The sequence below is a fragment of the Antedon bifida genome, chromosome 6 (genome assembly GCF_963402885.1).
Source record: "Antedon bifida chromosome 6, ecAntBifi1.1, whole genome shotgun sequence".
NCBI lineage: Eukaryota > Metazoa > Echinodermata > Crinoidea > Comatulida > Antedonidae > Antedon > Antedon bifida.
In genome coordinates, this window is record NC_136231.1 from 19463441 (window position 1) to 19472581 (window position 9141).

The 9141-nt window shown below is 31.9% G+C and overlaps 1 long non-coding RNA gene across 1 annotated transcript; it reads right to left on the reverse strand.

Moving 5' to 3' along the window:
* Window positions 1-3236: 3236 nt before the first annotated feature.
* Window positions 3237-9141, reverse strand: LOC144845277 (uncharacterized). Its single transcript, XR_013612529.1, has 2 exons — window positions 8995-9141; window positions 3237-3970 (listed from the first exon to the last, which is right to left on the reverse strand). It is a non-coding gene; the product is annotated as an uncharacterized LOC144845277 (long non-coding RNA).

Below are 9141 nucleotides of genomic sequence, written 5' to 3' on the forward strand. Positions count from 1 at the left end.
AAGAACAAACAACTTGTTGGAAAATGCTTGAGCTCACATACTGTGTAACTGTAAGGCTGGAGAAGACTTGTTCTACCACCAGAACAATGGTCGCCGAGTGCCTTGAACCTGTGCCGATTGTATAGCAGTGCCTGCCTAACCGCTCGGCCCCTCGACTAGATTTTTCTTTCTGTGGTTCATGGGTAGGCCACATCTTCTACCTCAACTTGACCTAACAGCATTCTGTACAACATACCTGAAGTATGTTACCTTTTGTGGTTCATGGGTACATCTTCTATCCACAATAGGATGCTGCTATACACAGATATGACATTTGTATGTGATTGCTTTAAATTAAACTTTTTATGACCTTTCGAAACAATGTAAATGTAGCATACTTCCAGTGTATTGCACATGAAACAAGGGAAACAACACACTTATTGAATACGGAGTGTATCCTGTGGTTTGGTCATGGAACAATACAATTTTGAAATTTGTAGGACAAAATGCAGACAACATGTAGACAACTAGTAACTCATGTATCGCTAAATCAGATTATATATGGACTAATAAGCAAAAATAATAGGGAAAACTACAATGAAAGCAATAAGCTAATTGAATTCACCATAATCAAAGTAAACAAAAATCAAAGAATATTAGGATATATATTAGACGAATATAACAATCCATGATTTTTCTTAAACAAAAGGAAGCTAAGTTTAGATTTTTTACCATTTATTTACATCATGCTAATTCTTTGTGCATTTTCACTCAATTTCTCAAAATAGTTTTGGTAGATCTTGGGTCTGACACAATGTAGTAGATCCTACAGTAGGTTGTCATTTTCAAAGCTCGCTATGATCAGACCTAGGCCAAAGCTTGTCATTAATTGGTGCCTATTGAGTAGGGCATCACATAAGGCAGAATGTTTGTATAATAGCTGTATGCCAAAGTTAACACAATGTCTTACCAGGGATTATTTTTTCACCTCCCTGGTCTTACCATGCGGCCAATATGTGTTTTTCTCATTAAAGCACCCTTTAATACCAGTGTCTAGACTAGATAGAACATTGGTTTTCTATGGGTTTCTTTCAAATCAAATTTGAAAAGTCTTAGTCTTAATCAAATTCAGGTCTCATAGTTCATATGTATTGCTCATGCTTTTAAGTCAATACTATTTTTTGACAATTTTGACCTCAAAATGTTTGTTTTGTTTGTAGAATTCATTCTGATAGTAATTGTGTTCTGAATTTTAACAATTATTTCAGCCCAATTTGTTCTTGTGTGTTCACATGCAATTTTTTTCTTATAAAAATGAAAGCTTTAGTCAATTTCAGCATCCTGTATGTAAACCAGCTGAATTTTTTTTTTGCTTTGGGTCGCTTCCAAAAACGACAAGGTTTCCTGAAGTGAACTGCGTCTTGTGACACTCTACCACCTCTCCTTGTCTTGTTTCATTTTGTTACTTGCCAACATTGGTCAAGGATATTTACAGTTAAAAGGCCAATTTAATTTTTTTTTTTTGTTAATTTCACATCTGGAGGTTCGAAAGACTTTTGGAAATTCTATTGTGACTTACTAAACATGAGGATGATAGTCTTAAAGTTTAGTCACCATTTACACACATTGGAATACTTAGCAATTGCGATCATGCAATTTTGATGGGAAATTGAACAATTCAATTTTTCTTTTAAAGATGTATTGTCCCTTGAAACACAAAAAATGAAGGTCAAAATATTCTAAATTTAAATTGGCCATATCAAAAAAGTAATATTAAAGTTATTTTAAGTCGAAAAATGGAAAATCGTCGCGAGCGAAAATAAACAAATATTTCAAACCACGAGTATGCATTATGCATGATATGCTAATTAGGATTGTTTACAACTCGTCACGGTTGAGAAAGTGTTTTCACACAGATCGCAAGGAAGTTTTATGATTATGAATAAAGAGTAGCCAAACAAGCGTGTTGCATTATGAGATATATTTGATCAAAAACGTTGACTGGAAGTCAAAGTTATTTTTTGAACAAAAAAACCTCTGTATTTCAGTTAGATTTTTTTTTGGACTAATTTTTGGTGAAAGTTAATAACTATTATGATACTTCAAAATGACCCACTTTTTTTTTAAATCTTATTTTTATTTTCTTGGAATTAGTCAAAGGGACAATACATCTTTAAAGCAATTACAACCATTAAAAAAAACAAATTTAAAAGTTAATGAAAAAAAAATCATGAATTATGACTGCATTGACAAGACGTGTCCCGCAGTGAGGAGAATGTTATTCATTGAAATGTGTTGAAGAGAAACATTTTTTCTTTGAGATGTGGATGGCACCAGGGTTTTTGTTCAACAATCAAGTTGAAGGGAGACCATTCTCTAGGCTACAGTAGGCATATCGACCCAAAAAGTAGCTGAGAGCAAAACAAAAAGAATTGCGTAATAGTCTCTGCAATAAATTTGACCATCAATTGTTCTTTCAGCTGGACACTACAGCCACTTCCTTCAAATATAAATAACCACTATATTATATCCTAGAATCTTTAGAAGCTAATGATTAAATGATCTTCTGAAATCTGTTTTGGTCACAGAATCTTCATTTAAACTGCAATTCATAGTGCCTATAATGATCTTCATATCATTGTAAAGTAGATTAACTAAAAGTTGACCTATATTATATCTTTTAAGTATGAATATTATTTATGTTTATCAAAGCGTGCACGTTATGTAAAAGCCAAGGAAACTGAGACTTTGTCATAAAGCAGTATATTTCAATCTACAGCTGAACCCTATGCAGGAAAACAGCTGTTTTTCTGGCAAGCTGCCAGAAACATTTCATAACAATCCCTCAGAGCATGAAGTTAACCTTGAAGGAAGCTCAAAAAGCTGATTGGCTTCTTGGAAAGCGAACACGATCAAAACAACTTTGGACTGGGGTCAATGATCAGTAAATGTCACAGTTTGTTTACAGTGTCTTTACAGGGGTTATTCGTTTAAAAGGGGTTATGCTGAATATAGATTCAGTAAACATCTTAATAATGTCATCTTTTTTAAAATGAAGAATGTACAAAATCTTAGAAAATGCATAGTTTATCAGATTTTTTCCTTTTCAATTGAGGGAGATGGTGAATTAATGATGAAATCATTAAAATTTGGCAAGCTAGATATTGATTGTTAGTAAAGCGGATTTCCTTATGGAAGAAAATGTGAAAGAAGACTTGAACAATAAGATTTGAACAAAGAAAACAGAAATCAACATGTTCAATATAAAATTTATTTAATGCAAGGCTAAGTCAACATTTTAAGGAATTAGATACAAATATTACATCATGGTTAAAATTAATATTTTACTATACTTAACCTTGGACTTTGTGGGTTGTACTACTGGACTTTAGCCAAAATGGCCAATCTTTGCTACTGTAAAAATAGCTTGGATTATGACTTTACAAATGCCAAAGCTAAGCTAACAGAGTGTAAACTGATTTTATAATAATAGATAATAATTTAGAATCTAACTATGGGTGCGTTTACGAAACTTGAATTTCCAGTGACTTTAAATTGTTATCCTGTTCCGTTCATTTTTCGTGAATGGCTGACTAGATTAGACGTTATGGTTTTCTGTTGCCAGCAGCATAATCCGAGTGCTGAAAATTTTGTAAACACAACTTATGATGCCTGCACTTTTATGATTGCCTTTATAAAATTATTAACTGCCGGAACCCTGGTATGGTTTTTAGGATAGAAAGCATTAGCTTTCATCTTTTAGAAACAAACTTTTGATCAATTCTTATGAACTTGCACTGTAATTTTATGATTTATATGGTATGTTTTCACTGTAGTCTCATTAGTTCGTAATATTTAGATTTGTTAGAATTCAAACTGTAGTTCATGCATTTTCGATCACCATCATAACATACTGTATGGTAACTGTTCTGCCCTCTTGAAACCAGAGATCACCGAACATTTATATCGCTATTCTCCACAATCACCATTCCTATAAATGAAAAAAGAAATAGATACAATATATACATGAAAATCACTCATAGATCAATTTAATAAGAAAGTCCATCTTGAAATTTTTCAAGAAAGGTGATTAGAAAGAGAGTTGCATTGCAGAGTTTTAAATTACAGTTTAGTACTTAATACTTAAAGTAAACATTAACTTATAGTCCTTTGAATTTTGTTGTTGGTAAATGGCAATGCACTGTCAACATACTTTAGATTTACCCACAAAAATTATAAAGTACAGTTTGTAGCAGACACATTTGTGGTTTATAGTAAAGTAGGAAATCTGTTTAATTTGAACAGGTAAAACCACTATCTCTTGTCCACTTTGTCTGTTGAAGGCTTGTATACATGATGCAAAAAAATTGTGGAACTTGTTTATATTTTTTATTCATGTTTATTCGTTTTCTGTTGTTATTTTAAAAGAATTGCCTTGGAACCACTTAATTTTGTTAGTTTAGTCATTGGTTTTCTTTTATGCTGGCCATTTCTAGTACAAGGTCTTCCCTGAGTCCTGATGAACGGCTCAACTGGTAACAGTTCAAGAGTTTCTAGTTTTGTTTTGCTCTTCATAAATTCAAAACAGGACAGTAATTGACATTGCAATGCAATAGATACATTTGCAGGTAGTGTGTTTTTCAGTTACTGCATTATAGAGATAACAATTCCTTGAACTAAAATATTAATCACATACAATTGACTTGTTTGTGTTTGTAAAGAATGGAATTAATTTTATTGATCATGATTAAACTTAAACTCAAATTCTTTCCAGTGCATTAACAGTAGCCCCTCCTATGAGACATCATTGTTATAAAAAGAGGATACTATCTTTAGGTCTTAATCTGTTCCTTCTTAATAGAGGCTCCACTGTAACATGAAATATTGATCATTTGTAAGAAAAATTTCAATGCAAATGAGGATTAAATTTCAATCTAATTTCACAATTAGATGAAACCTTATGGTAGTACATATATTATATTTATATATTTTTCTGTCATGGATTATACAGTTCAAGTAGAACACCAGGGAGGGGGAAGTTTGATTTTCCTATCACAGAATTTCCTAATCATGAAAGTTAATCGTTGTGTCTGAACACCTTCAATGTCATGGATTATCATACACCTAGCGTTAACATAAACACTATGAGTCTGAACATTATTTTACTACTGTATAATTAATGAATCTATACTTTGTGAGGTTTTTTACATCACTGGGATATAAATAACCAGGGGTTTTTCATTGCAACTTATTTACACATTCAAAAATAAACATAGTTGTTAATCTGCTGCACTAAGCAAAAAAACATTTTGCTATCTATAATAATTTGTTTAATAATGTAAATACTGATAACTTTATTTAACCCTTTAGGCTTTATCAGCAATAAAAATTCATTGTTTCTCATTGTGTATGTTCATTGCACAATCACGTTTCTCAGTGTTATTCTCTTCCTTCCAGCCGATTTGCTAGGGAATGAAACCAGATCAAAGCAGTCCACAGTTAGTCACACTTATTGGGTTATATAAAGATCATTGTCCTTTTGAAAAGTGAAAATAAAGCTAAGTTGAAAAAAAAAATGTACAATGGATAAGATTGGGATATCTATTGCCAGATTATTGACCTGAAAATCAAGGGAATGAAAAAAAATAAACAATTATTAGTCACCCAATGAAGCAAAACAAACCACAGAATTAATAGTTGTACTGTATAAACTGTGTTTACATAATATTTACAAAATCTATGACCCTAATTTGAGTACAAAGGAAAAACTTCTTCTACAGTATGTACTCTGGCTTTTTACTCTTTTTGTTTCAGTAATTTTTCTCTGGATGTATGTATCACTTAGTACTATGCTAGTATGAGTCTAGAATTGAAAAAACACTTTTAAAAATGTAATAAAGGAAAACATATTATTTAGAAATATTTTTAATAGATAATTTGTTTGTAACGTATTAAATTTAAAACAAAATTTTGACATTGCTTGCCAAAGATCTTTAAATTTAAAACGATAAATTTTCCATGGTTGCATGTTTGAAACCCATCTTATAGAATATGATGACAACAGCCTGCTTACGAAGAATGGAGATTATAGAAGGTACATACTGAGTACTAAACAGATCAATGCACTATCCCTAAGATTAAGAATCGTCAGAATTGTATAGAACGATCTTGGAAATGACCTTATCTTACAAGTTACATCCCATCACAGAGAACATAATTTTTATTTATACTATGTAATTTAATAATAATTACTAAATATAGTAATTCTATAATAAACTTTTATTACTAATTAATGCGATTAATAATCATATCATTGATCAGCTGGTAGTCGACTGATGCTTTTTTGTATCAGCTGATACACGTCATAGGCTAACCACATTATTTTGAATTTAAATGAAAACTTGGAAGTTAAATGAAAAAACTGAAAACAAATTTGCTATTGCAAACAGTAAAATGATAAAATGCCCTCATATATTTTTAGTGCCAGAATTGTACAGCTTTCTTGAATTATGACTCTTGCCATAACATTATATTTTCAGTTGTTTACTTTTTGTTTTATTTAATTTTATTTAATTTAAAAGGTTGCCGTCCAATGATGAGATGCGAAATACCCCCGATTTATTCATTTGAGGCTCAAGGCTCATGTAAGAAAGGAGTGATGGGAAATAATCCTTGGTTGTTATTCAAGGACCATGTATTGTAGAATGGGAAATACTTTATTTGTTCATTTGAGAAGCCCCATGCAAGCATTTGGGGAATACTCTCCTTCCAATCATATCTTTAAGCCCATGCAAGCAGTGAATGATTGGGAATACAGACTTGCTTTTAATTTTGAGAAGGCCCATGCAAGCAGTGAGTGATGGGAATACTTAAAAGGTAACTCTCACTGTTTAGCAAGGTCACAGTGCTTTCTTTACTTCAAAAGCCTCATTAAAATTGCATAAACCAATCTAGGCACCAAAGTTTCTACTAAGCAACAGGCATCCTTGAATCCAATCAGCAGCACAGGATTTACATACAATGTCACTATACTGCCCACAAGTTCAGTTACCATATATAATTGTTTATGCTATATCCAACAAGTAGCTTTCCACCCTCTGCAAATTTGTTCAACCAAAACAGTACAAATTGCATGTACAGAATTCTGTTACTAAACTGGTCTGTACTAAAGTTATATCAAAACATTGTATAATATCAATACAAATTGTTATTTGAAGTATTATATTACAGTATCTACCTAACATGCCAAATCAAACATAAATAAAGTTATTTGTTATGCTTAATTTCTGAGATAGGCGGACACAATGCAAAAACATGTGGAAACAACCATTGTTGATGCGTAAACTTAATTATGTTAGTCTATGCAACATATATTTGTTAAATACTTAGGACTACGGTATTGTTACATATTTGTCGCATATCAAAATAAAAGGTTTTCACTCACAAACGCACTTAAATTTGTTGATAATATGTTTTTTTACATACGTTTTGAAATTCATGCTTCGTGGATTGGCTGTACTTCCGGACCAGCAAAGTAATAATGAATTAATTTGCAGATTTGTTTATGTTTTTACTTCATATACTCGGACTCGCTCATTCCTTCATTCTCTACATTTCCTGATGGCTCAAGTTATCATAATTAAAAAGTTTCCACACTTAGTAGTGGTTAAGCAAGCCCACAGTTTAGTAAATTTTAAACTCATAACAAAACAATAAAATGCTTTTAGAAGAGATTATCCCAGTTATAACCAGTTTCACACTATAAAATATACAAAGAAATGAGGGTATTTAATTTACATACAATGCTTACTAAATAATAGTAATAATACTAGGTTTTATGGTGAAAGGACAATCAATTCACTTTCAAAATTGACCTGGCAAAATGAAGGTAAACTTCTGTAAACAAGTCTAATTAGGGTACAACTGAATACCTGATGGCTAAATAACAACTTTTTTTAGAACTGTATTAAACCTTTAAGCCTTTAATCTTGATTGACTTTTAACTTCCAACTGGCTAAGGGCCAGATTCTGCTATTATAAGCAAACAAACTGGTTAAAATTGTATGTACCACCATTTTATAATCTAACAAGCAATTTCAGGACAAATTTCAAATAAAACACGAAATCGCAAACATCCTAAGTATCCAGACCCGTGGGACCCAATAATTGACTGATCTCTCGTCTCCCACTAAAGGTGCAATTCTCTTGATTGTTTTGGATATAATTTTAACTATAATTCAGACTTTGTTACAAGGTCCCTTTTGGTTAAAACTAAATGGGCCAAATGGGTTTATTATCAATAATTGTCGTACATCATGCATGAAAAGATCCTGGTATTCCCGCTGTGTACTATGCTGATGCCCAAGATTGTTTTAAATAGCACCCTCTATCTTTGGATGCATAACAAAATTTAATCTACATAATTAAGTCTTACTTTTTTTTTTTTTTTTGGAAAACGGTACTTTTACATTAGGATCATTTGCAACAGAAACAAAGTTGGAAACAAGCAAACAACTCTAGGGTCTATTTCTGCCACATTTTCTTTTAACCACCAGCTAGCCACGGCATTAATTAAAAATCACTTTGAAATGATGCGGGGCTGTCATGCATGGTTAGTAACTAGATATAACAATGGGGATGGTAGACATTAGCCTGAAACTGAAAGGTAACATTTAAAATATTATTTTATATACAATAGATCAACAATGTATAAAAATGTCAATTTATCAAATTTATTTTAAAAAAAATCATTTATTATTATTTAAAATAGAAATTTAATTAATATAATTAATACCTAGGCCTATCTGAAATCGTTCAAACTACTTTACACTGAGGTAAACACTTTTACTGTAGGCCTAGTGATACCGTGTAGGCCAAGGTAGAGTCTCAATTGGTAGTAGCAGTGCCGGATAGGTCCTCTGATTCAGTATCCGAAACAGGAAGGTGGAGTAGTAGGCCTAGCTAGTAGGTAGTTAAGGTCCGAAGTTTTAAACCAGGCATATGGCGTTAACCTACCTTTAATTAAATAATAATTCCAAATAGCGTTAGTCCATATACAAACAATGCATAACTTCAAGTCGTTTTATATTGTGTAGACACAATTAAAAATGTATTAATATGATGTATACGTGGATGGTACTTCCAAACAATAGCTTCTGTGTA